Raw genomic sequence first — 26301 nt, 5'->3', positions numbered from 1 at the left:
ATGCCTTCTGAATAGGCACCAAATAAATATTTTAAATAAACATTTCATCAGTATAATATTTACAACCCAGACTCATTCCATCATTTACCCACCATTTCCTGAGCACCTCTGGACAGGAATTCAGCCATCAGTTACTAATAACAGAATAAATATGTGATTATCAGAAGCCATTTAGAGCAAATGCAAAACAGTAGCAATAACAAATACTATCAGTAATAATAAGTAATAGCAATAACCCCATAGGGCATCCAACATGTCACCAATTCCTACGAATTCTGATTCAGAACATCTCCCAATTCCACACTCTCCACCCTCCACACTGATGCTAGAGTTATCTCCTAAAATACAAACCTGATTACTTTGTTTCCCTTTATACAAAGGCTGTTAACCCTCTGCTACCTTCAAAATCAAATCCAAGAGCTGTGATAACTTTCACAATCTTTCAAAATGACCCCAATCACCCTATCTAACCTGATCTTCCAATCTTCCTGAAAGTACTATCCATTCCATCCTTGCTTAACTACTAGCAACTCCCTACACAAGCTCCAAGCTTGTGTGTGTATGCTTATGCTGTTCTTGGACCTGAAAAGCCCTTACTTCCACCTACTCAGACTCTTTACTTGTTAAAAACCTTCTTTTCTTTCTGAAACCGAGTTTTAACAACTTAACAAAGATTTCTCTCTCAGATAACATTTCTCACTAAATAAACACCTAAATCAGTGACTCAAGGTTTTATTCCAAGTTAAGCAGCTAACTCCCAAACCTCTATGTCCAAATCACACTTTGAACAGCACTATAATCCCATCTTTTCTAATCTATAACATTCATTCCCTGTCAAGAAGTTCCAACAGGCAAAAGTCACAAGTGAATTTTTTAAATATAAAATGAATAAATGAAATAATTCATACTCTAGAATGGAAGCTATCAAGTTTTGATTTAACATAGGATAGGCCAAACTGTTTAGGTTCAAATAACAATATGGGGGCCAGCCTGGTGGCTTGGCGGTTGGGTGCGCGCGCTCCGCTGCTGGCGGCCTGGGTTCGGATCCTGGGCGTGCACCGACGCGCCACTTCTCCAGCCATGCTGAGGCCGTGTCCCACGTGCAGCAACTAGAAGGATATGCAACTATGACATACAACTATCTACTGGGGGGCTTTAGGGGAAAAAAGGAGGAGGATTGGCAATAGATGTTAGCTCAGAGCCGGTCTTCCTCAGCAAAAAAAAAGAGGAGGATTAGCACGGATGTTAGCTCAGGGCTGATCTCCCTCACAAAAAAATAAAAAAATAAAAAAATAACAATATGCTTGTGGTTAAGATTCAGCACTCCCACCACCAGGGCCTGGGTTTGCTTCCCAGACAAGGAACCAGACCACCCATCTGCTGGTTGTCATACTGTGGTGGCTGCGTGTTGCTGTGATGCTGAAAGCTTTGCTACCGGTATTTCAAATACCAGCAGGGTCACCCATGGTGGACAAGTTTCAGCGGAGCTTCCAGACTAGACAGACTAGGAAGAAGTACCTGGACACCCACTTTTGAAAAAATTGGCCATGAAAACCCTACGAATAGCAGTGGAGCATTGTCTGATATAGCACCGGAAGATGAGAGGATGGCACAAAAAGACTGGGCAGGGTTCCGCTCTGCTGTACACAGGGTCGCCAGGAGTTGGAATCAACTCAATGGCACTAACAACAAAACAATATGCTGTATGGAACAAAGCATACATTAAAGGTTTGAATTCTAGCTCTATCACCTTCTAACTTACTATGTGACCTATAAGCATGTTACTTAACCTCTCTAAGGATCCCTTTAGTTATAAAGGGATATTTATAAATTGTTGATAATATCAGTACCTACCTCAGGATGTTTGTTGTAAAAGTTAAATTATGTTAAGCATGTAAAGTATTTAGCACAGTATCTACACATAGTAACTGCTAAACAAATGGCAGCTATTATAGAATATGCATAAATATGTAATTACTTTGACTTTCTTCAGTCAGGGAACCGATGCAAGACTTTATTGGTTAAGGTCCTTAAAAATAAAGTTCTTTGATATTAATTATTTAAACAGTAAACAGCTGATAGAGATATAAATAAATCAGTAACAGCTGAACTCTTACACATACAGGTGTTAAAAATAGTATGCCATTGCCCCCATTACACGTGAATATTACCATAAATAACCACAACCTGTACACAGAAGAAAAGCAGCTAAGCCTTTGTCTCACAGCACAGACAGAAAGCCTTTTATGAAAAATATGAAACATCACAATACGGATCAGGGAATTTCTTAAAGTTAAATCAAAAGGAAATTACTACTTTCAGGTATATGTAAATATACTTAGAATATATTACATAGATTAGCAATCTGCAGCTCAATTAACAGTGTGAACCAGCTTATGAATAAATTAAGCCAAGTGATATTTAGCAGATGTCATAATTCCATTTCTAAACCAGAGCGCTACTGTATTCCTGTCCCCGAGTGACAGGGCTGGAAACCCAGTAAAGTCATAGAATAATGCAAACAGAAGGCCAGAACTCACTCAGTTCAAAACTTAAAATGCTACTTGGGACACCCTATAAACTATTAGTGTGGCAACAGAAGTTTTCCCATTACACTTTCCTATATTATTTGAATTTTCTGTTTTAAAAAAAAAAGGGAGACAGAGAAACACATGTACGTGAAAGGAGCAAATAAGTATCTAACTCCAAAACGCTCAAGAAACCTAAAAGCTCAGAAGATGGGCAACAAACAAAGTGGTCAATATCAATTTGGCAAAGATTAAGATTAGTAATACTTGGCTCTGGCAAGAATGTGGAGAAACAAGCACTCTCATATACTGGGCATGAGAGTGTAAGCTGCTACAACTTTTTTGGTAAATGATTTGGCAATACCTATTAAAATTTTACTTTTTTTTTTTTTAAACTTTATTCATTTATTTTCCCCCCAAAGCCCCAGTAGATAGTTGTATGTCATCGTGGCACATCTTTCTAGTTGCTGTATGTGGGACGCGGCCTCGGCACGGCCGGAGAAGCGGTGTGTCAGTGCACGCCCGGGATCCGAACCCGGGCCACCAGCAGCGGAGCACACGCACTTAACCGCTAAGCCATGGGGCTGGCCCCAAATTTCTTCTTTTTTTTTTTTTTGTGAGGAAGATCAGCCCTGAGCTAACATCTGCCAATCCTCGTCTTTTTTTTTTTTTTTTTTTGCTGAGGAAGACTGGCCCTGGGCTAACATCCATGCCCATCTTCTTCTACTTTATATGGGACGCCACCATAGCGTGACTTGGTAAGTGGTGCATCGGTGCGCACCCGGGATCCGAAGCGGCGAACCCCGGGCCACCGCAGCGGAGCGCACACACTTAACCACTTGCGCCACTGGGCCAGCCCCTAAAATTTTAAACGCTTACACTCCAAATAATTCCACATCCAGGAATCTAACCTATAGAAAGAATGAAATACACACAAGTACAATGGCAAATGCATGAGCATGTTCACTGAAGAAGATTAATAGAAGTTCAAAACTGGAAACAACTAATGCCCACCCAAACTGTATTATGCTCGTCAGATGAAATATCAGATATTGCAATCACAACATCACAATCATCAAAAATAATGAGGTAGAGTTTTAATTTTGGTACTGAAACTAAAATATATCAAGATATACAGTGATCCCTTTTTACAAGAATGATATATGCTAATATACCATTAGAAAACAAAAATCTGAAAGAACATATATGAACTGTTCACAGTGCTTATCCCCACAAAAACAAATCTTAAAGAGTTAAACTTTAAAATTAAGAAAGACATAAAACTTTATTCAATAAGCCTAACAAATCTTCAATTCCATATTATGATTATTTAGTGAAAGAGAATGGAAGATGAAAACAAGAAAAAAAAAACAAAAAAACAGGGAGACAAATATAACTACACAATGAGAGAAAAACACAAAAACAGAATTTGCAAGAGGGAAAAGAGGTAAACATCAAAGGAGATCAAAGAGGAAAGAAGTTCAATAAATTCAAATGGGTTAGTAAACTAGTCATCACCCGGTACACGTGAAGCACAGACTTCAGGAGTAAAACCACTGACTTTTGCAATGTACCTAAGAGTTTTCACAGCTCACTTCCTCTTTGTTCTTTCAAGTTACAGGACTCAGTTCTGAATGGAATAGCTTCAGCAACCCACCAGAGTTCATTACCTGGGGATAACTACTGGTAATAACTATAGTCTTCAGGACCCCTGCCCTTCAAATAAAACAATGTTGTAAAACTGAAAAAGCATAACATTAACCTTTGACACAACACAGCACACACAGAAAATGATAATATTTGTAACAGCACAGGCAAAAGTCAATAACAAAGAAAAAATATTCAAGGTAGCAAAGCAGAAGAGAATAATCTACAAAGGAACGTCTATCAGGCTTTCAGCAGATTTCTCAGCAGAAACCTTACAGGCTAGGAGAAACTGGAACAATATATTCAAAATCCTGAAAGAAACTTCCAGCTAAGAATACTCAATCCAGCAAAACTATCCTTCAGATACGATGGACAAATAAAAGCTTTCCCAGAGAAACAAAAGCTGAGGGAGTTCATCACCACTAGACCTCCCTTACAAGAAATGATCAAGGATGCCCTCATACCTGAAACAAAAATGCAAAGGTTTACAAAGCCTCGAGCGAGGAGATAAACAGACAGAGAAAATCAGAAAATTGCAGCTCTCAATTCCAACATTAAATATAAAGGGATAGAAAGCATCAAAAAGAACTATAAACACTCTATTTTAATCACAAACTCACAATACAAAACAGAATAATTCGTGACAACAATCACTTAGACGGGGAAGATGACAGGGATGGAACTTGCTTAGGCTAATGGAGATAAGAGGCTATCAGAAAATAGACTATCGCATCTTCAAGATCTTTTATACAAACCTCATGGTAACCATTAAACAAAAAATCAGAGCACAGACACAAATCATAAATAAACAGAAAACTGAGAAAACCATCACAGAAAACCACCGCACTGAAATGGCAGTCAGAAATACAAGTGAAAGGAAATACTGAACAACTAGAAAACAAGAGATAAAATGGTAGCAGCCCTCAAATATCAATAATTACTCTAAACGTAAATGGATTGAATTCTCTAATAAACAAGACCCAACAACAGGCTGCCTCCAGGAAACACATCTCAGGTCTAAAGACAAACACAGGCTCAGAGCGAAAGGATGGAAGACGATACTCCAAGCAAATGGCAAGGAAAAGAAAGCAGGTGTTGCCATACTTATATCAGACAAAGCAGACTTCGAGATAAAAAAGGCAATGAGAGACAAAGAGGGGCACTATATAATGATAAAAGGGACATTCCACCAAAAGTACATAATACTTATGAATATATATGCACCTAACACAAGAGCACCAAAGTACATAAAGCAACTATTAACAGACCTAAAGGGAGAAATTAACAGCAACACAAAAATAGTAGGGGACCTCAACGTCCCACTGACATCAATGGATAGATAATCCAGACAGAAAGTCAACAAGGAAATAAGTGGACTTAAATGAAAAACTAGACCAGATGGACATAATAGATATACATAGAACATTCCAACCAGAAGCAGCAGAACACAGTCTTCTCAAGTGCACATGGAACATTCTCAAAGACAGACCATATGCTGGGAAACAAGGCAAGCCTCAATAAATCTAAGAAGACTGAAATCATATCAAGCATTTTTTCTAACCACAATGCTATGAAATTAAAAATCAACTACAAGAAAAAAGGCTGGGAAAGTCACAAATATGTGGAGACTAAACAACATGCTACCGGACAATCACTGGATCAATGAAGAAATCAAACGAGAAATCAAAAAATACCTGGAGACAAATGAAAATAAAAATACATCATACCAATTCTTATGGGATGCAGCAAAAGTGGTTTTAAGAGGAAAATTCATAGTAATATAGGCCCACCCAAACAAATAAGAAAAATCTCAAATAAGTAATCTTAAACTACACCTAACAGAATCAGAAAAAGAAGAACAAAGAAAGCCCAAAGTCAGCAGAAGGAGGGAAATAATAAAAATTAGAGCAGAAATAAATGAAATTGAAACCAAAAAAACAGTAGAAAGGATAAATGAAACTAAGAGCTAGTTCTTTGAGAAGATAAACTAAATTGACAAATCCTTAGCCAGGCTCACTAAGAAAAAAAGAGAGAAGGCTCAAATCAATAAAATTAGAAATGAAACAGGAGAAAATACAATGGATAACACAGAAACACAAAGGATTTTAAGAGAATACTATGAAAAACCATATGCCAACAAATTGGATAACCTAGAAGAAACGGATAAATTCTTAGATTCAAACAACCTCCCAAAACTGAACCAAGAAGAAACAGAGAATCTGAATAAACCAAATACAAGTAAACAGATTGAAACAGTAATCAAAAACCTCCCAAAAAACAAAAGTCCAGGACCAGATGGCTTCTCTGAAGAATTCTACCAAACATTCAAAGACGATTTAATACCTTCCTTCTCAAACTATTCTAAAAAACTGAAGAAGACAGAATGCTTCCTAACTCATTCTATGAGGCCAACATCACCCTCATACCAAAACCAGACAATGCCAACACAAAGAATGAAAATGACAGGCCATTATCGCAGATGATCATAGATGCAAAAATCCTCAATCAAATAATGGCAAACCAAACACAGCAATACATTAAAAAGATCATACACCATGATCAAGTGCATTTATACCAGGGAGGCAGGGATGGTTAAACATCTATTTATGATAAAAACTGAATAAAATTAGTATAGAAGGAAAGTACCTCAATATAATAAAGGCCATATATGACAAACCCAAAGCCAACATCATGCACAATGGTGAAAAATTGAAAGCCAGCCCTCTGAGAACACGAACAAGACAAGGGTGCCCACTCTTGCCACTCCTACTCAACACAGTACTGGAAGTTTTGGCCAGAGCAATTAGGCGAGAAAAATAAACATAAGGTATCCAGATTGGAAAGGAAGAAGTGAAACTCCCGCTGTTTGAAGATAACATGATCCTATATATAGAAAATCCTAAAGAATCCACCAGAAATTATTAGAAATAATCAACAACTATAGCAAAGTGGCAGGGTACAAAATCAACATACAAAAATCAGTCACATTTCTATGCACTAATAACAAACTAGCAAAAATAGAAGTCAAGAATTCAATCTCAGGGCCAGCCCCGTGGCATAGCAGTTAAGTGTGCGTGCTCCGCTGCTGGCGACCTGGGTTCAGATCCCGGGCGCGCACTGATGCACTGCTTGTCAGGCCATGCTGTGGTGGCGTCCCATATAAAGTAGACGAAGATGGGCACAGATGTTAGCCGAGGGCCAGTCTTCCTCAGGAAAAAAGAGGAGGATTGGTGTGGATGTTAGCTCAGGGCTGATCTTCCTCACAAAAAAAAAAAAGAAGAAGAAGAATTCAATTTCATTTACAATCACAACCAGAAGAATAAAATATCTAGGAATAAATTTAACCAAGGATGTGAAAGACCTATACAATGAAAACTATAAGACATTACTGAAATAAATAGAAGACAACATAAAGAAATGGAAATATATTCCATGCTCATGGACTGGAAGAACAAACATAGTTATAATGCCCATATTACCTAAAGTAATCTACAGGTTCAATGCAATCCCAATCAAAATCTCAATGACGTTCTTCACAGAAATAGAACAAAGAATTCTAAAATTTATGTGGAACAACAAAAGACCCCGAATCGCTAAAGGAATCCTGAGAAAAATGAACAAAGCTGGAGGCATCACAATCCCTGACTTCAAACTATACTACAAAGCTATAGTAATCAAAACAGTATGGTACTGGCACAAAAAGAGACACACAGATCAATAGAATAGAATTAAAAGCCCAGAAATAAAACCACACATCTATGGACAGCTAATCTTTGACAAAGGAGCCAAGAACATGCAATGGAGAAAAGAAAGTCTCTGCAACAAATGGTGTTGGGAAATCTGGACAGCCACAGGCAAAAGAATGAAAGTAGATCATTATCTTTCACCATACACAAAAACTCAAAATGGATTAAAGACTTGAATGTAAGACCCGAAACCATAAAACTCCTAGAAGAAAATATAGGCAGTACACTCTTTGACATGGGTCTTAGCAGCATCTTTTCAAATACCACATCTGCTGAAGCAAGGGAAACAAAAGAAAAAATAAATAAATGGGGTTATATCAGACTAAAGAGCTTCTGCAAGGCAAAGGCAACCATCACCAAAACGAAAAAACAACCCACCAACTGGAAGAAAATATTTGCAAATCATATATCCAACAAGGGGTTAATATCCAAACTATATGAAGAACTCATATAACTCAACAACAAAAAGACAAACAACCCAATAAAAAAATGAACAGAGGATAGGAACAGACATTTTTCCAAAGGAGATATACAAATGGCCAACAGGCACATGAAAAGATGTTCAATATCACTAATTATTAGGGAAATGCAAATCAAAACTACAATGAGATATCACTTTACACTTGTTAGAATAGCTATAATTAACAAGACAAAAAATAACAAATGTTGGAGAGGACGTGGAGAAAAGGGAACCCTCATACACTGCTGGTGGGAATGCAAACTGGTGCAGCCACAATGGAAAACAATATGGAGGGCCGGCCCCGTGGCTTAGCGGTTAAGTGCACACGCTCCAATGCTGGCGGCCCGGGTTCAGATCCCGGGTGCGCACCGACATACTGCTTCTCCGGCCATGCTGAGGCTGCGTCCCACATACAGCAACTAGAAGAATGTGCAACTATGACATACAACTATCTACTGGGGCTTTGGGGGGGAAAAAATAAATAAATAAAATTATAAAAAAAAAAAAAAACAATATGGAGATTTCTCAAAAAATTAAAAATAGAAACACCACATGACCCAGCTACCCCACTACTAGGTATTTATCCAAAGAACTTGAAATCAACAATTCAAAGAGACATAATTATGCATGCTTATGTTCACTGAAGCAGTATTCACAATAGCGAAGACATGGAAGCAACCCAAGTGCCCATCAACTGATGAATGGATAAAGAAGATGTGATATATATACATACATCCACACATACACACCCACACATGCACACACACACACACACACACACACACACACACACACAATGGAATACTACTCAGCCATAAAAAAGATACAATTGTCCCATTTGCAACACCATGGATGGACCTGGAGGGTATTATGTTAAGCAAAATAAGCCAGACAAAGACAAACACCACATGATTTCACTCGTATGTGGAAGATAAACACATGGATAAAGAGAACAAATTTAGTGGTTACCAGAGGGGAAAGGGGTTGGGAAGTAGGCAAAAGGGGTAAAGGCACACATATATATGGTGATGGATAAAAATTAGAGTATTGGGGCCAGCCTGGTGGTGTAGTGGTTAAGTTCGTGCACTCCACTTCGGTGGCCCAGGGTTCACAGGTTCGGATCCCGGGTGCAGACCTACACACCACTTATCAAGCCACACTGTGGCAAGCCTCCCACATACAAAGTAGAGGAAGATGGGCACAGATGTTAGCCCAGGCCAGTCTTCCTCAGCAAAAAGAAGAGGATTGGCAACAGATGTTAGCTCAGGGCTAATCTTCCTCACCAAAAAAAAAAAAAAAAAAAAAATTAGAGTATTAGTGGTGAGCACAATGCAGTCTATACAGAAACTGATAAATAATGTACGCCTGAAATTACAGAATGTTATAAACCATTATGACCTGAATAAAATAATTGAACAAAATAAGAAAAAAAAAAAGAAAATGGACAGAGGAAAAATGAGAAACCACACATCCAGACAAATATTTTAAGGAGTTTTGCTCTAAAGGGAAGCAAAGAAATGAGCACATACAGCAAAGGAAACCATCAACAAAACGAAAAGGCAATGTACTGAATGGGAGAAAATATTTGCAAATCATTTATCTTATAAGGGGTTAATATTCAAAATTCATATAGTTCAAAAGGAAAGAAAAAAAATCCAATTAAAAAATAGGCAAAGGATCTGAATAGACATTTTTCCACAGAAGACACACTGATGGCCAATAGCTACATAAAAAGATGCTCAACATCATTAATCATCAGGGGAATTTAAATAAAAACCACAATGAGCTATCACCTCACTCCTAGTAGAATGGCTATTATCAAAAAGACAAGAAATAGTAAGTGTTGGAGAGGATGTGGAGAAAAGCCAACACTTGTACACTGTTGGTGGGAATGTAAATTGGTGCAGCCACTATGCAAAACAGTACGGAGGTTCCTCAAAAAACTAAGAATAGAACTACCATATGATCCAGCAATTCCACTTCTGAGTATTAATCCAAAGAAAATGAAAACACTAACTCAAAAAGACATATACACCCCCATGTTCACTGTAGCATTATTTACAATAGACAAGATATGGAAACAACCTAAATGTCCATCAACGAATGAATGGATAAAGAAAATATGGTATATATATATATAGATACACAATGGAATATTATTCAGCCATTAAAAAGAATGAAATCCTGCCATTTGTGACAACACGATGGACCTTGAGGGCATTATGTTAAGTGAAATAAGTCAGACAAAGACAAATACCATACGTTCTCTCTTATATGTGGAATCTAAAAAATATATATACATTACAAAAAAACAAACAAAACTAAGCTCATAGATACAGAGAATAGACTGGTGTTTGCCAGAGGCGGTGGGGTGGGGGGTAAAGGAAGATAGGTGAGTCAAAAACTACAAACTTCCAGTTATAAAACAAATAAGTCATCGGGATATAATGTACAGCATGGCGACTACAAATAATACCGTATTTCATATTTGAAAAGTGGCTAAGAAAGTAGATATTAAAAGTTCTCATCACAAGAAAAAAAAATTCTGTAACTGTATGGTGATGGGCATTAACTAGACTTACTGTAGTGATCATTTCACAATATACAGAAATACTGAGCTCTTTTCGTGCCCAGTGCAGCCATGGCTCGTGGTCCCATGAAACATCTGAAGCGTGTAGCAGCTCCAAAGCATTGGATGCTGGATAAATTGACCGGACTGTTTGCTCCTCGTCCATCTACCGGTCCCCATAAGCTAAGAGATGTCTCCCCCTCATCATTTTCCTAAGGAACAGACTTAAGTATGCCCTAACAGGAGATGAAGTAAAGAAGATTTGCATGCAGCAGTTCATTAAGATTCATGGCAAGGTACGAACTGATATAACGTACCCTGCTGGTTTTATGGATGCCATCAGCATTGACAAGACCGGAGAGAATTTCCAGCTGATCTATGACACCAAGGGTCTCTTTGCTGTTCATCGTATTACACCTGAGGAGGCCAAGCACAAAGTGTGCAAAGTGAGAAAGATCTTTGTGGGCACAAAAGGAATCCCTCATCTGGTGACTCATGATGCTCACACCATCCGCTACCCTGATCCTCTCATCAAGGTGAATGACACCATTCAGATTGATTTGGAGACTGGCAAGATTACCGATTTTATCAAGTTTAACACTGGTAACCTGTGTATGGTGACCAGAGGTGCTAACCTGGGAAGAATTGGTGTGATCACCAACAGAGAGACACCCTGGTTCTTTTGATGTAGTTCATATGAAAGATGCCAATGGCAACAGCTTTGCCACCTGGCTCTACAACATTTTCATTATTGGCCAAGGCAACAAACTATGGATTTCTCTTCCCCATGGAAAGGGCATCCGCCTCACCATTGCTGAAGAGAGAGACAAGAGACTGGCAGCCAAACAGAGCAGTGGGTGAAATGATCTCTAGGTGACCTGATTGGAAGAGTCTTTGTACTTAATGAAAGTCAATACAACGTGATTAACCACCTCTTTGTCATTTGTTGTGGTTTGGTTTTTTTGTTTGTTTTAATTTATAGTTTCCTGCTATTTTACTTGATTACATGAAAAGTCAATTGAATTTTCAGATAGGTTTAGGCATTCTGTAATGTGGATTTCCCTGTGTCTCTTATAGGTTGGCTTGGGTGGTGGTGGGAGGGAGACCATACCAACTTGGTAAAGAAGGAGCAGCAACTAACCCCAGGAGTGGAGAGAGCCAGGGAAGCCCAGAGTGTCACCCCCTTGACTTGGCCAAGAATTCATCTACCCTGTTAAGTCCTCTTGGCTTTTTAAAACACGTGCCCTCCTTTCTCTGGTCTTTATTGCACTAGCCCATTGAAAAAAAAAAAAAAAAAAGAAATACTGAATCATTACGTTGTATACCTGAAACTAATATAATGTTGTATATCAATTATACAATAAAAACAATTTTTAATCAAAAAAAAAGAAATGAGCAGTAGCTAGAAGGCAAAGTGGGGTCAAGATAATTTTATTTTTAATAAGAGAAAAATCATACTGTTTCATATCCTAACAAGAACGATCCCGTAGAAGGGAGTGGCACTTGGCCCAAGGCTGAGGATTCAGAAAAGGCTTCCTGAAGGAGCTGTCCCACACTGAGTAAGAGTGAGTCAAGAGGAGTGGGGAGGGGACTGATACAGCATGAGCAAACAGCGGTAAGAAACAACATGGGTTGGGGGGCTGGCATGTGAAGTACAAGAGAGAGAATGACAGGTGAGGCAGAAGAAGTAAGCAGTCACTAAGCCTTTTAAGATGTATCAAGCACTACAATCTTTATCATATAGATGATAGGGGACTTGCCACTATAGGGTTTATTTAGGCAGGAAGTACTGAGATCAAACTGACATTTCACTCAGGGAGGGAATGGCTTAAGCGGTACTATACTGAAGGTAGGGAGACCAGCTATGAGGCTATTGAAACAAAGAAATAATAAGGTCCTAAACAAGGACAATGTTAGAAGTAGTGCAAGGGGCTTAGTAACAGAGCCTACGGGCTTAGTAACAGAGCCTACGTGCTCAGTGTGGAAGGCAGCAGTTTCTAGTGTGGGCTACTACTAGGCAGATGCTAATGCCTTTATCTGTATTTGGAAATATTGAGGAGGGGGTAGTGACTGATCCATTTTGGTTTGGGGTATATTGCTTTTGGAGTCTCTATAGGACATCCAAGTGAGTAAATGTAAGCAGGCAGTGGGCAGAAAACTCAGACCTTAGGGCTCAAGGTATTTGAAAGGCATCAGCATTTGGGTGGTTATTAAAATTATTCTAATATATGAGATGATCCAAAAATAACATTTACAGAGAAAACAATGACTGAACTTTTAGGAATACTAACATTTAAGGAGAAATTAGTGGAGAAAATGCTTTAAGGAATTTCAGATAGAACAGTCAGAAAGGTACAAGAAAAATCAGGAAAAGAAACGAAACAAAACAAAACAAAACAAAAAAAAGAAACATCTAAGAGGCCAGAGAAACAGCCAAGGGCTAATACCTCTGTATACCTCTTTTTACACCTTTTACCAGTGTAAAAAGAGATGCTGTAGTGACCTGAATCAGCTGGCAGAGATCAGAGAAGGTCAAGAAAAGTCAAATCACATAACAGTCTGGACTTTCCAATTCTGTTGTATTAATTTTTTAAAAATTAGTAGAACCTACAGGGCCATCTCTTCCTGAGGTTCTCAGGTAGTCAAGCCAAACTGAGTGGAAAAGACTTAAAGGACTAAACACGGTTGTACCTATAGTAGAAGATCATTTACAGTTTTAGTAGAAGAGTATTTATGGTTGCTCTATACAAAGAAAATTGGTAATATATTTCTTAATAAATCAAAAATTGTCGTCAGTCATAACAAAATAGGAATTCTTTTACTTTTCATCATGCCTGACTTCTTGATTGTTACACATTACCTCACCTATGACTTCACATAAACTCAACTAACAATATAAAAATCTTACAGCCTTATATAACAAGTATTTAAGCATAGATCATACAGAAATCTATAATGCTAGTAATTGGGGGAAATCTTACCAATACAATAAAAATTTATCAGAAATAGAAAGAATGTTTGACATAGGAAGTAAAAAGATAACCTGAAGGATACAGGAAGGAAATAAATAAAGTAAGGGTCAATTTCCGTTTTCTGATTCTAGTTCTACTTTATCACTTTCTGGCAGACAATTTGTCAAACTAAAAAATCACTTACTCTTGGATGGCAGTACTGTACTAACTGGGAGTGACTCACAAGTGTTTGGTCCCACCCATACAGAAGAACTCCCCAAAGAACTTAAAAAAAATCAACAGGAAGCATATTTCAGATGAGCGCCTAAAGCAAAATCAGCAAAGCACAGAAAGGACGTGACAAAATTATTTATTGAAAATGGGAAAGTTAATAGCATTTTCTTGGAGTGGGGTGGGGGGAACTCCCAAGGTGTGAGTCATTGGATTAAAGAACAACTGGATCCAGGATTTAGCCAGAACTGGAAAAGCAGGATTTAGACCACAGCAGAGCAAACATGCAGCTGTCTAGGCCAGAAAGAGAAAAAGGCTTGTTAGGTTAGTGCCTCCAGAGTTTGGGTGAGTCACAGAGACAGAGTAGGGAGGAAAGCACGACCAGACTCAACTTTAGCACATGGGAAAAATCTGCAGCTGTTTTTTTATGTTTTGCTTTATTGCCTCCCTTATTAATTTACTACTAAAACATTTTAATTACATTCAAGGAAGCTAAAATGAAAGTTACCAGGCCAGCCCCTCTGGCCTAGTGGTTAAATTTGGCACGCACAGCTTCAGCAGCCCAGGTTCAGTTCCCAGGCACAGACCTATACCCCTCATTTGGTATAGGACGTTAGCTCAGGGCAAATCTTCCTCTGCCAAAAAAAAGGAAGTTGCCTCAGAATCTTACTACTCCAAGGATCTGGACAGGCTTGGCCACATTGCTTTATACATGGACTAGACCAACATACAAAGCTAACATCACTATCACAACCTTTCTAGCACTAGATATTTTGATTTTGCTAATTTAATATAACCAATTTGTAAAATATTTATTTCTGTGGTTACTAGCAAGAATGAATGTTTATTTACTACATACAATCATCCTGAACAAAATGACTGCTTGTTTCTTCGGCCTGTTTATCTACAATAATCTTGATGGCCTTCTTTTATATTGGAAAGGGCATTTTATGTGTTATACATATATACATATATTCATTTTTCTGTCAGAATTAATCCAAATGATTAATTTGGATTCATTTCTATTTTTCTCATTTTCCATGGAATTGAAGTTTTCAATGTTTATTTAGATGCTCATTGATTTTATTTGCCTTTACTTGGTTTTAGGCTCTAGTAGTTACTCATCTACCAATAAATCCTGAAGTGGTTTACATTATTACAGTCATACTACATATCTTAGAACTTTTCACTTGCCTGTTCCAATCATTCCACTTTAACTCTTTTACATCATTTAATTGTGTTTCTTTTCTAGTACTACCATTTATTCTTTAAAAGAAACATTTTTGTGGCTAAGTATTGATATGAAATTTCATGAGCTCCAAGCAATTCTAATTCTAGGTATCTACCCAAGAGAAATGAAGGATACAAAAAACTGTACACAAATGTTCCTAGCAGCATTGTTCATAATAACCAAAAGTTGGAAGCAATCCAAATGTCCATCAACCACTGAATAATTAAGATAAATCAGCAATAAAAATGAACGAACTACTGACACATTCCACAACATAAATGAACCTCAAAAACATAACGCTAAGTGAAAGAAGCCACTCACAAATGACTGCATTTAGCATGATTTTGTTTTTTGATATTTCTAGAATATGCAAATCTAGAGAGACAGAAAGCAGATCAGTGGTTGCCTAAGGCTGAGATCAAGGACTGAACGCAAATGGGCACAAGGGGGGCACAAGGGAACTTTTCAGGGTGATAGAAATGTTTTACAACTAGATTGTGGTGATGGTTGCAAAACAATAGATTTACTAAAAATCATTAACTTCAAGTAAACTCAACATACATTTACAATGGGGGAATTTTATGGAGTGTAAATTATACCTCAATAAAGCTGTTTTTGTGTGTGTGTGTGTTAGGAAGATCAGCCCTAAGCTAACAGTTGATGCCAATCCTCCTCTTTCTTTTGCTGAGGAAGACCAGCCCTGGGCTAACATCTGTGCCCACCTTCCTCTGTATGGGACACCGCCACACCATGGCTTGACAAGCGGTGCGTCACCGCGCACCCAGGATCCGAACCTGCGAACCCCAGGCCGCCGAAGCAGAGGGTGCGCACTTAACCGCTGCACCACCGGGCTGGCCCCTCAATAAAGCTGCTTTTAAAAAGCCAATGAACAGAGGAAGGATAAAAAGAATATCGAAATATATACACACACACATTAAACAATCATGAAATAGAAAAATTTAAAGGATTCAATTTGTTACTGATAAAAGTAGCAGAAAGTATTTTAAATAATAAATATTTAGTGCTTCCTAGGGTGACATAAGAGAAAACTTTTCACTAGTTGGTCATGGGAGTATAAATTAGCACAACCTGTCTTGAAAGCAGTCCGGTGAGGCACACCAAGGGAGCTTTAAAAATGTGCCCTTTGCAGTATGTTCTCTGACACTGGTCTTAGCAGTATCTTTTCGAATACCATGTCTACGCAGGCAAGGGAAACAAAAGAAAAAATAAACAAATGGGACTACATCAGACTAAAAAACTTCTGCACAGCAAAGGGAACCATCAACAAAACAAAAAGACAACCCATCAACTGGGAGAAAATATTTGCAAATCATATACCTGACAAGGGGTTAATTTCCAAAATATATAAAGAACTCATAAAACTCAACAACAAAAAAATGAACAACCAAATCAAAAAATGGACAGATATGAACAGACATTTTTCCAAAGGAGATATACAGATGGCCAACAGGCACATGACAAGATGTTCAACATCACTAATCATCAGGGAAATGCAAATCAAAACTACAATGAGATATCACCTCACACCTATCAGAATGGCTATACTTAACAAGATAAGAAATAACAAGTGTTCGGGCCAGCCCTGTGGCTTGGCGGTTGAGTGCTCGCACTCCGCTGCTGGCGGCCCGGGGTTCGGATCCCGGGCGCGCACCGACACATCGCTTCTCCAGCCATGCTGAGGCCGCGTCCCACATACAGCAACTAGAAGGATGTGCAGCTATGACATATAACTATCTACTGGGGCTTTGGGGGAAAAAATAAATAAATAAAATTATAAAAAAAAAAAAAAGAAATAACAAGTGTTGGAGAGGATGTGGAGATAAGGGAACCCTCATACACTGCTGGTGGGAATGCAAACTGGTACAGCCACTATGAAAAATAGCATAAGTACTACTCAAAAAATTAAAAATGGAAATACACCATGATCCAGCTATTCCACTACTGGGTATTTATCCAAAGAACATGAAATCAATAATTCAGTAAGATTTATGCACCCGTATGTTCATTGCAGTATTATTCACAATAGCCAAGACATGGAAGCAACCCAAGTGCCCATCAATGGATGAACAGATAAAAAAGATGTGATATATATATACAATGGAATACTATTCAGCCATAAAAAAAGACAAAATCGTGTCATTTGCAAGAACATGGATGGACCTTGAGGGTATTAAGCTAAGTGAACTAAGTCAGACAGAGAAAGACAAATACCATATGAATTCACTCATATGTGGAAAATAAACAAACAGACATAGATAAGGAGAACAGACTGGTGGTTACCAGAAGGGAAGGGAGTGAGGAGAGGGCGAAAGAGGTAGAGGGGCACACATGTATAGTGCCTGATAAAAACCAGACTACTCGTTGTGAACACAATGCAGTCTACACAGAAACTGAAATACAATAATGTATACTTGAAATTTATACAATGTCATAAGCCAATATGACCTCAATAAAATAATTTTTTAAAACGTGTCTTTTGATTCACTTCTGAGAATCCAGCCTAAAGAAGTAATAAAAAATACGAATAAAGATATTCAGTAAAGCAAAATTTATAATAGTTTTAAAAAAGGTAAACTACGTGAATATTCAACAATGGAAGAATGGTTAAGAACATTACAGCCCCATCCATGAATATCAGACACCCTTGAAAAATGTTTGTGGGCCTATGGCCCAGTGCACAGCATGACATCATCACCGCCACCACCATGGCCTGCACTCAGGAGGAAGATGCTCTGAGAGGAAGATACTCACTGTTTCCCAAATGTTTTGGGTAGGAGAGTGTTGGTGGCATATCCCGTAACTTTGCAAACGATGCTACACTTGAAATTAAGAAACGTAACCTTCATGGGTTTGAAGAGGGCCCTCCTATCACAATAGTGCTCAGCAGGGAAGAGGGATTCAAACAGTACAGGATGATACAGACTATTCACCAATGGAATTAAACAAAATTATTAGTGGTTTCTGTCACTTGTGTAACGTCAAGAAGTTTGGGGGGGGGCTTGATAGCAGGATAAATAGTGTAGATCATCTCATCGCATCCTATCGGGTTTACGGCTTTAGCTTTATTGTGGACCTTCTGGCCCAGAAATTTGTAGAGTTTACCGGACAAAGAAAAAGGTGCACTAAAGGAAAAGTAGGATAAATGCACATGTACACCAAGAACTTCTGAGGCACTGTCAGAGCTCATGTCCCCGTGAGAGTTGGTATTGGTCTGACCTATAAGTATAACGGAAAAGACGAGGTCTGCTTGACTTTATATTTGAAGCTTACAATATGGCAGCTTTGTGGAAATCATTGTTTATTTTCATCTGTGAGAATAATTGCTATGGAATGGGAGCATCTGTTGAGAGAGCAGCAGCCAGCACTGATTACTACAAGAGAGGCAATTTTATTCCTGGGCTAAGGGCAGATGGAATGGATGTTCTATGTGTTCAGGAAGCAACAAAGGATTGTACCTGCTATTATATTACAGATCTGTAAAGGGGACAACACTGCAGACTTACTATTATTAAGGACACAGTACGAGTGATCCTGGAGTCAGTCATCGTACATGAGAAGAAATTCAAGAAGAAAAGTGACCTTATTATGCTTCTCAAAGATAGAACAGCACACGGCAATATTGCCAGTGTTGAAGAATTAAAGGAAGCTGACAGTGCAGTGAGGAAAGAAATGGAGAATACTGTCTAGTTTACTATAGCTGATTCCGAACCACCTTTGGAAGAATTAGGTCATCACATCCACAGCAGCGATCCACCTTTTGAAGTTTATGGTGCAAATCTGTGGATCAAGTTTAACTAGATCATTTAAAGGAAGACTGTAAATTTATTATTATGCCTGCAATGGGACAGTCATGGTCAACTTTAAGAAACTTTGTGGTCTCAACTTTAAAAGGAATAAAACCCATAAAAAACAAATAAAATATTTGCCAATGTGTTTATACTATGCTACAAAATTAAGTTTAAAAAGTTGGGGGAAAAAACGTAATGGGTTCCAAAGGTCCAGTGGTGCAATGAAAAGTGCATCTTCTTTGCTATGTCCCACAGTTTCCCAATTTCCCTCCACAGAAGCAAACGTGTTACCAGTCTCTTCTATATTAAAAAATGCAATTTCTTTTAACTGAAACAAACCAACAAACACAAAAAACACCTCAAAGTGTTTAAAGGAGAATCTCATAAATTCTTACATTCAGAAAGAAAAACTTGGAGGGAGAAATATCAACACTACGTAATTAACATGACCCAAATAGTAGAAGATACAAAAAGTATATATACACTCAGGGAATTTGGAGGCATTGAGTTAAATCTCTGGGAAGACAGAATAAGATATTTTACGTGTAGGGTAGGGACTCTCTTATATCCATACTTACACAAACAATTCACCCTAAAATAAAATCCAACCCCTAAGGCAAGCAGAGCTCTCCCCTCTTCTGTCAATGAGTCAAAGCTGTCTTGATTTTTGCCCATCAAGCCAGAAAACGCACCACCTCACTCCTGGTATGGGGGTGAGCTAGGTATGTTTTATAAACAAAAGTTATTACAATTAGAGGAAAATATCCTCTAATATTTGTTATAAGTAACAAATTGTATCCTTTAACTGTGCCAGTCAAACTCTTGCCTTTTGCTTCCTGACAATGTTAACTCTACTAATTTATTCTCTAACACAGAAATAATGACCCCAACAATAGTGGGTTGCCTACTGCAACTACACCACACAGAGGAGAGAGCTTCTGAAGATCTAAGAATAAATGTATTAAAATATAACTTTCCTTCTTACCCCTAGTAGGGAAAAAATATAATCATCTTCATTATGACTGCCATTATAAACTGAGGTATCACAGAATGACTTGCTCACAAACAAAAATTTCCAAAGCAATGGAATAGCTGAGTCACTTTTCACTAAAGATTTAATTATCTCATATAGTCAGTGAAAGAAAAGGATATAATATCATGAAAGTCACGTATTTCTGTAGTCTTTGTTCGCAGTTCCAAAATGAATTTCACCATGGTTGCTGACTCTGAGTGATTTTCACATACTCAGATTTCCCTCTTAAAGCTTTTAGATACATCCTTTTTCTGGAATTAAATTAAATAACATCTATGCATGAATTGAGTTACACTATAGGTCGTGCTCTACCAACTTCTAGCTGAGTTTATCTTATAATGTTAGCTTTTCCTAGAATGCGCTACTCCATTGAGCTATAACACTCCTTTCGGCTTTATGCCATTTCCTAAGTTTAAAATTGAAACATCAGTTGAAGAAAAACAGGTACAACCTAACAGCTTATGCAACTTAATTACAGATAGATTAAGCTGCATATATTAGCTTGAGAACAAAAAGAGTCAGAAAAAACTCTAGAAAATCAAATATGAGATTTTTACTGCTGAAGAGGTCTATAAAATACCCTCATCGATGAGATAACTTCGGGCCCCAAAGAAGCTGGCTGTGCAAGAATGCAAGACAAATAAGCAAAACTGGAGGAAGGGGCCAGGGACTCCAACATATTCTATGTCACAAATAAACAGCCTCCACAATCTCAAAAATATCTAAATAGAAAATTAGCTAAACTGTCAGATGATAGACAAATTCAAGAATCACTCATTTGACTAAAAATATTACTGGCAATAAATGACTGCATTAGAAAAGATCTCATATACCAGTAAAAATAGTTAACATTTGTTGAGTCCCTACTGTGTGCCAGATTCTATATTATGAAGCCCTTTATATATATTAACTCATTTAATTCTCACAACTCCCCTATGAGGTATTATTATCCCCACTTTATAAACAAGAAAACTGAGGGACAGAGAGGCTAAATTACTTGCCAGAATTCACGAAGCAAATAAGAATCAGGATATGAACTCATGCAATGATCTCCTCGGCTGTAGTCCCTAACTCCCCACTTCTGACCTCCCAGCTCTTAATTACTCTACTGTACTGCCTTTGTAATTTTAGTCCAACTCCTCACTTTGCAGATGAGAAAACTGTGTTCCCTGAGGAAGAGATAAAATTCATTCAAGGCTCAAAACTATTTAACAGTAGTACTGGTATTAGGACTCAGGTTTCCTATTCACATACGCTTTCCTATTTCACATAGGGCTTTTCCTATTTTCCTATCATTTTTCCTATTTCACAGTGGGCTTTTCCCCCCATTTAGTCTTTTTCAAAAATAATTTGTTTTTCTGAGAATAAGATATTTATTGTTGAAGTCAGGAGAGTACAATAAAGTACAGAAGAAAATTAAAAATCACTCCTCTCAGCTTCCAAGGATAACCACCGTCAACAGTTTAACATATTTCTTTATATGCACTGCAAGAATAACATTCCACTTCCCTGCCCCATATTTTTAAAGAGGCTAAGAGACATACTTTATATATAGTTGTATATTTATTTTACTTTTTCCCTTATATCATTATTTTCCCATGGCATAAATATTTTTTGAAAATATGACTAAATGGCAAATGACACTTCATAAATTTCATTAATTTATTTAACCATAGGTCTACTGACTACATAAGGTAGATTTCTTGCAATTAATCTCTGTGATGAAGCTGTTATACATACATCTTTATGCAACATCTCTGATAATGTTCTTAGATTAAGTCCCTAGAAATAACATTACATAAAGAGTATAACAATACCTAACACTTACGTGGTGCTTACTATTGCCAAACTGTTCTAAGTGCTTTACAGATAGTATTAGCTTGTTGAACCCTTGCAACAATCCAATGAGAGAGGAAATGAATGCCTAGAGAGAACAAGTGACTTGCCCAAGATGATACAGCTAGAAAGTGACAGTGCCACGATTCACATCCAGATAGTCGGGCTCCAGGATCCATGCTCTTAATCACTATACTGGAGTATTTTAATCCCACACTTTTTCAACCACATGATGCCAAGTCTCCTACAAGTTTACTACAAATGCATAAAAATCATCTGAGGAACCTGTGTTTTAGTAAGCATACTAGGAGATTCTAAAGATTGAAACCCACTACCTTGATCAAAAAATTTTAAAGAGAATATTTAATAAACTTTCCTAAAACCTTTGATAGTTATATGGATGTTTTAAATATGGATGGGAGGGCCAAGTAAGAAAGTACTCAAAAATGGTTAAAATAAATCTTCATGACCTTGGATTAGGCAATGGCTTCCTAGATATGACACTAAAAGCACAAGTGACAATAAAAATTAAAAATTTTAAGATCATTAAAAATTATTAAAAAATAAAAGACAAATTGACCTTAAAAATTAAAAACTTTTGTGCTGTAAACGACACCATCAGGACAAATATTATATGATTCCACTTATATGAGGCATCTAGAATAGGCAAATTCATAGAGCCACAAAGTAGAAATAGTGGTTATCAGGGACTGGGGGAGGAGAACGGGAGTTATTGTTTAATGGGTACAGACTTTCTGTTTGGGATGATGGAGAAGTTCTGGAGATGAAGGTGATGGTTGCACGACACTGTGAATGTATTTAATGCCACTGAATTGTACATCTAAAATGGTAAAAATGATAAATTTTATGTTATGTATATTTTTCCATAATAATTTTTAAAAGGCATCATCAAGACAATCTACAGAACAGGAAAACATATTTGCAAATCATCCATCTGATAAGGGAATTGTATCCAGAATATATACTCAACAATAAAAAGATAAATAACCTAATTTTTAAAATAGGGAAAGGATATGAACAGACATTTCTCCAAAAATATATACAAATGGCAACAGGTACATGAAAAGATGCTCAACATTATTAATTACTAGTGAAATGCAAATCAAAAACACAATGAGATACCACTTCATACTTACTAGATGGCTACAATAAAAAACAGAGACAACAACATGTGTTGGCCAGGAAATGGAGAAAATGCTAGTGGGAATGTAAAGTAGTATAACCACCTGGGAAAACAGTTTGGCAATTCCTCAAAATGTTAAATATGGAGTTACAATATGATCCAGCAATGCTACTCCTAGGTACATAACCAAGAGAACTGAGAACATATGTCCACACAAAAACTTGTACATGTATGTTCACAGTGGCATTGTTGGTAACAGCCAAAAAGTAGAAACAACCCAAATGTTCATCAACCAATGAATGGATAAATGAAATGCTGTATATCCCTAAAATGGAATATAATTTGGCAATAAAAGGTATGAAGTACCGAAGCATGCTACAATATGGATGAACCTTGAAAACACTATGCTGAATGAAAGAAGCAAGACCCAAAAGGCCACATGTTATATGATTCCATTTATATGAAATATCCAGATAGGAAAATATATAGAGAAAGAAAGAAAGATTAGTGGTTGCCAAGGGCTGGGAGAGAAGGAAATGGGGAGGGTTGCTAAGCGGTACAGCGTTTCTTTTCAAGGCAATGAAAATGTTCTGGAATTAAATAGTAGTAATAGCTGCACAATTTGGTGAATATACTAAAAAACCACTTAAGTGTACGCTTTAAAAAATTAAAAATAAACTAAAAATATGGTTAGGTAATTCATGATAAGGAGATAAATTCTGAAATAAAGTGCTTAGAAGTGGTAATTTACGACTGTATGTGAATTTTGAGAGAGAATCTGGGGGGAAAAATCCAAAGGATAAAGACAAAGTCTTTATGGAAACCATAGACAATGGAAACAAAGATCAAGATGTTAATTAAAACTGTCAAAAAATTAAGGACTAGGAAAGTACAGTGTCATGCAAAGTAAAGTTTGAAAAGTTCTATTAAAATTCATACTGAGGAAGATGGAAAAGTGAGTTTCAGAGCAGAAAGAAAGCAAAAACAACAATCACCAAAACAAAATCATTCAATGACTCATCTAAGAGGCTCCCTGACGACTTCAAAAAATAATTTAAGTGAAGCTTTACCTGTTAGTAAAGCACAAGGTCAGGAAGATACATATATGATCTAAATTTATAAAATTGAGGGAGATAGGGACAGATTTCACCAAACGCAGAGTACTAGTAATTGAGGGCAAAACTGAAATTTAACCAGAATACTCTGGGGATACATGATAGTATTCCTTTTACACAGCAAATCTGTAGGATAAGATGAACTGAACTATGTTGGATTCCCTGTCAATAAATCAGAAGTATTTGTCCTAAATAAGCTGAGGTGATGATGAAAGATGGACGGGCATGCTGCATGCTAGAATGTCAGCTCCATGGGGGCAGGACTTTATTTTGTTTAACTAGAACAGTGCTTAGCACATAGGAAGTGCTCAACAATAACAGCTAAATGAATTAACAGCACTTTAAAATCTACAGAACACTGTGCATATGTTTTCAGAATTCACATCTAGATCAGGGAATTCTATAAATCTAGAAATGGAATCCTAATGGATGAAAGGCCAGAGATATCTGAGATCTAAAACTAGAGTTTCAGGGAAGCAAAGAATTTCCCTCTAAATACCACACTGACTGGAAGCAGATAAGAAGCCTACATAACTTGCTTATGTTGTTAAACATTTAAACATATTCATAAACTTCCTTTATTTTTTACAATTGTCAGTACACTTCTAAAAAGTTAACTATTTAAATGGTAAAAATAACTATATACACTTATAACTCATCAGGTCAAGTTAAAGGAACACACAATACAGAAGATAAAGTCCCATAAAGACAAAGTATGATTTAAGTAAAATATAACAGACAAAAATCAATATCTAAGAGATACAAGGAGAAAATATAAAATCTAACTGTTAAAATCTATTCAATTCTAACTAAACTTAGAACAATGGACACAGAAGTAAGACAAAGTCCCCTCACCTTAAAGGAATTCAATTCAGGATAACAGACAAGAAAAAACTACAAAACAGTGATAAATGTCATGACAGAGATAAGGACAATTTCTAACAACGACTGATTCAGCTAATTTACTTATTAAGTTTACATGGAGAATAAAAAAAGACACTTATTTTAAAGCATTAGTACATGTATAAAAAGTTTCTGTATCTGTCACATAAATAGTAAAATCAATACCAACAAAAGGTATTTTATATAAAAATACCACTAAGAAGGCTGCATTTAAATACTTAACACAACTGTTACAAAATTTTATTCTTTACATCAAAGTACTCTATTGTTAGAATAATGACAAATGTCACTAGTTGGTTCATTTCACTTCACTTTTCTTTTTAAACAAGATACCTGCAGGCAACAGACATGCAATTAAGCTGTAGTTCAAGTTCAAACAATTCCTTTTGAACCCCCTAAAAAGCCCACTAAAACATCCTGTTATACTTCTCACATTTCAATACTGTTTTAGATTTACCTCTATTAAGGACTTTATTTGATATCAAGCAAAATTTGAGATGAAATGTTGTTTTGCTTTGCATTAATAAATAGATATGTCTTTATACAGATCAGTTTCAATTCTAAAGTTTAGTAAAGGACGTAAATTGGTTCAAGTATGAGAGATCTCTATTACTCAGTAAAATTACAATTTTTAAGTACTTAACCTAAGCGAACTCAGATGCTATGACAAAAAAACTTAAGCAATTTTTGGAGTTTTCTGTTGATACAGAAGTTCATTTGATAGTTTAAAAAAAATTATATTGAAAATATTGAAGTGAACTTTTAAATAGTCATAACTTAGAAAATTTATCATACCTTAACTTTTTTTTCGTCCTCAAACTGTTTTTCAAGACCCTGAGAAATTTACACTCTGTTTCAGGCATATTCTTAGTAGCAGAGCCGGATTTACAATAAGGAAGTGACTCTGCAGATTCTGAGTTTTGACATACATGCTCTACAAGAGAAAGCATTGTGCAAGTAAAAGAGTACCAGTCTTCAGAACTGCAACATATGCTAAATAAAATGGTTCATTTTTAAAAAGCAAGACTGTCGCTATATACTTATACTGGGCCAAAACTCATAAAAAGCCATTCTTCCAAAATCTCCTTTTTCCCCTAC

General features: G+C 36.9%; 1 protein-coding gene and 2 pseudogenes across 16 annotated transcripts in view; 2 read left to right on the top strand and 1 right to left on the bottom strand.

Annotated features, from left to right (window-relative positions):
• The window catches only part of SLMAP (sarcolemma associated protein), a 153529-nt gene that overhangs the window by 97040 nt on the left and 30188 nt on the right, over positions 1-26301 (bottom strand). The gene's annotated exons all lie outside the window — the stretch shown is intronic.
• Positions 11006-11973, top strand: LOC131417868 (small ribosomal subunit protein eS4, X isoform-like; annotated as a pseudogene).
• On the top strand, positions 12617-19182 carry LOC131411327 (pyruvate dehydrogenase E1 component subunit alpha, somatic form, mitochondrial-like; annotated as a pseudogene).

Source organism: Diceros bicornis, chromosome 2 (genome assembly GCF_020826845.1).
Source record: "Diceros bicornis minor isolate mBicDic1 chromosome 2, mDicBic1.mat.cur, whole genome shotgun sequence".
In the NCBI taxonomy this organism is placed as follows: Eukaryota; Metazoa; Chordata; class Mammalia; order Perissodactyla; family Rhinocerotidae; genus Diceros; species Diceros bicornis.
Note: the sequence above shows the minus strand (reverse complement) of the source record. Positions and strands in the feature narration are given on the sequence as shown.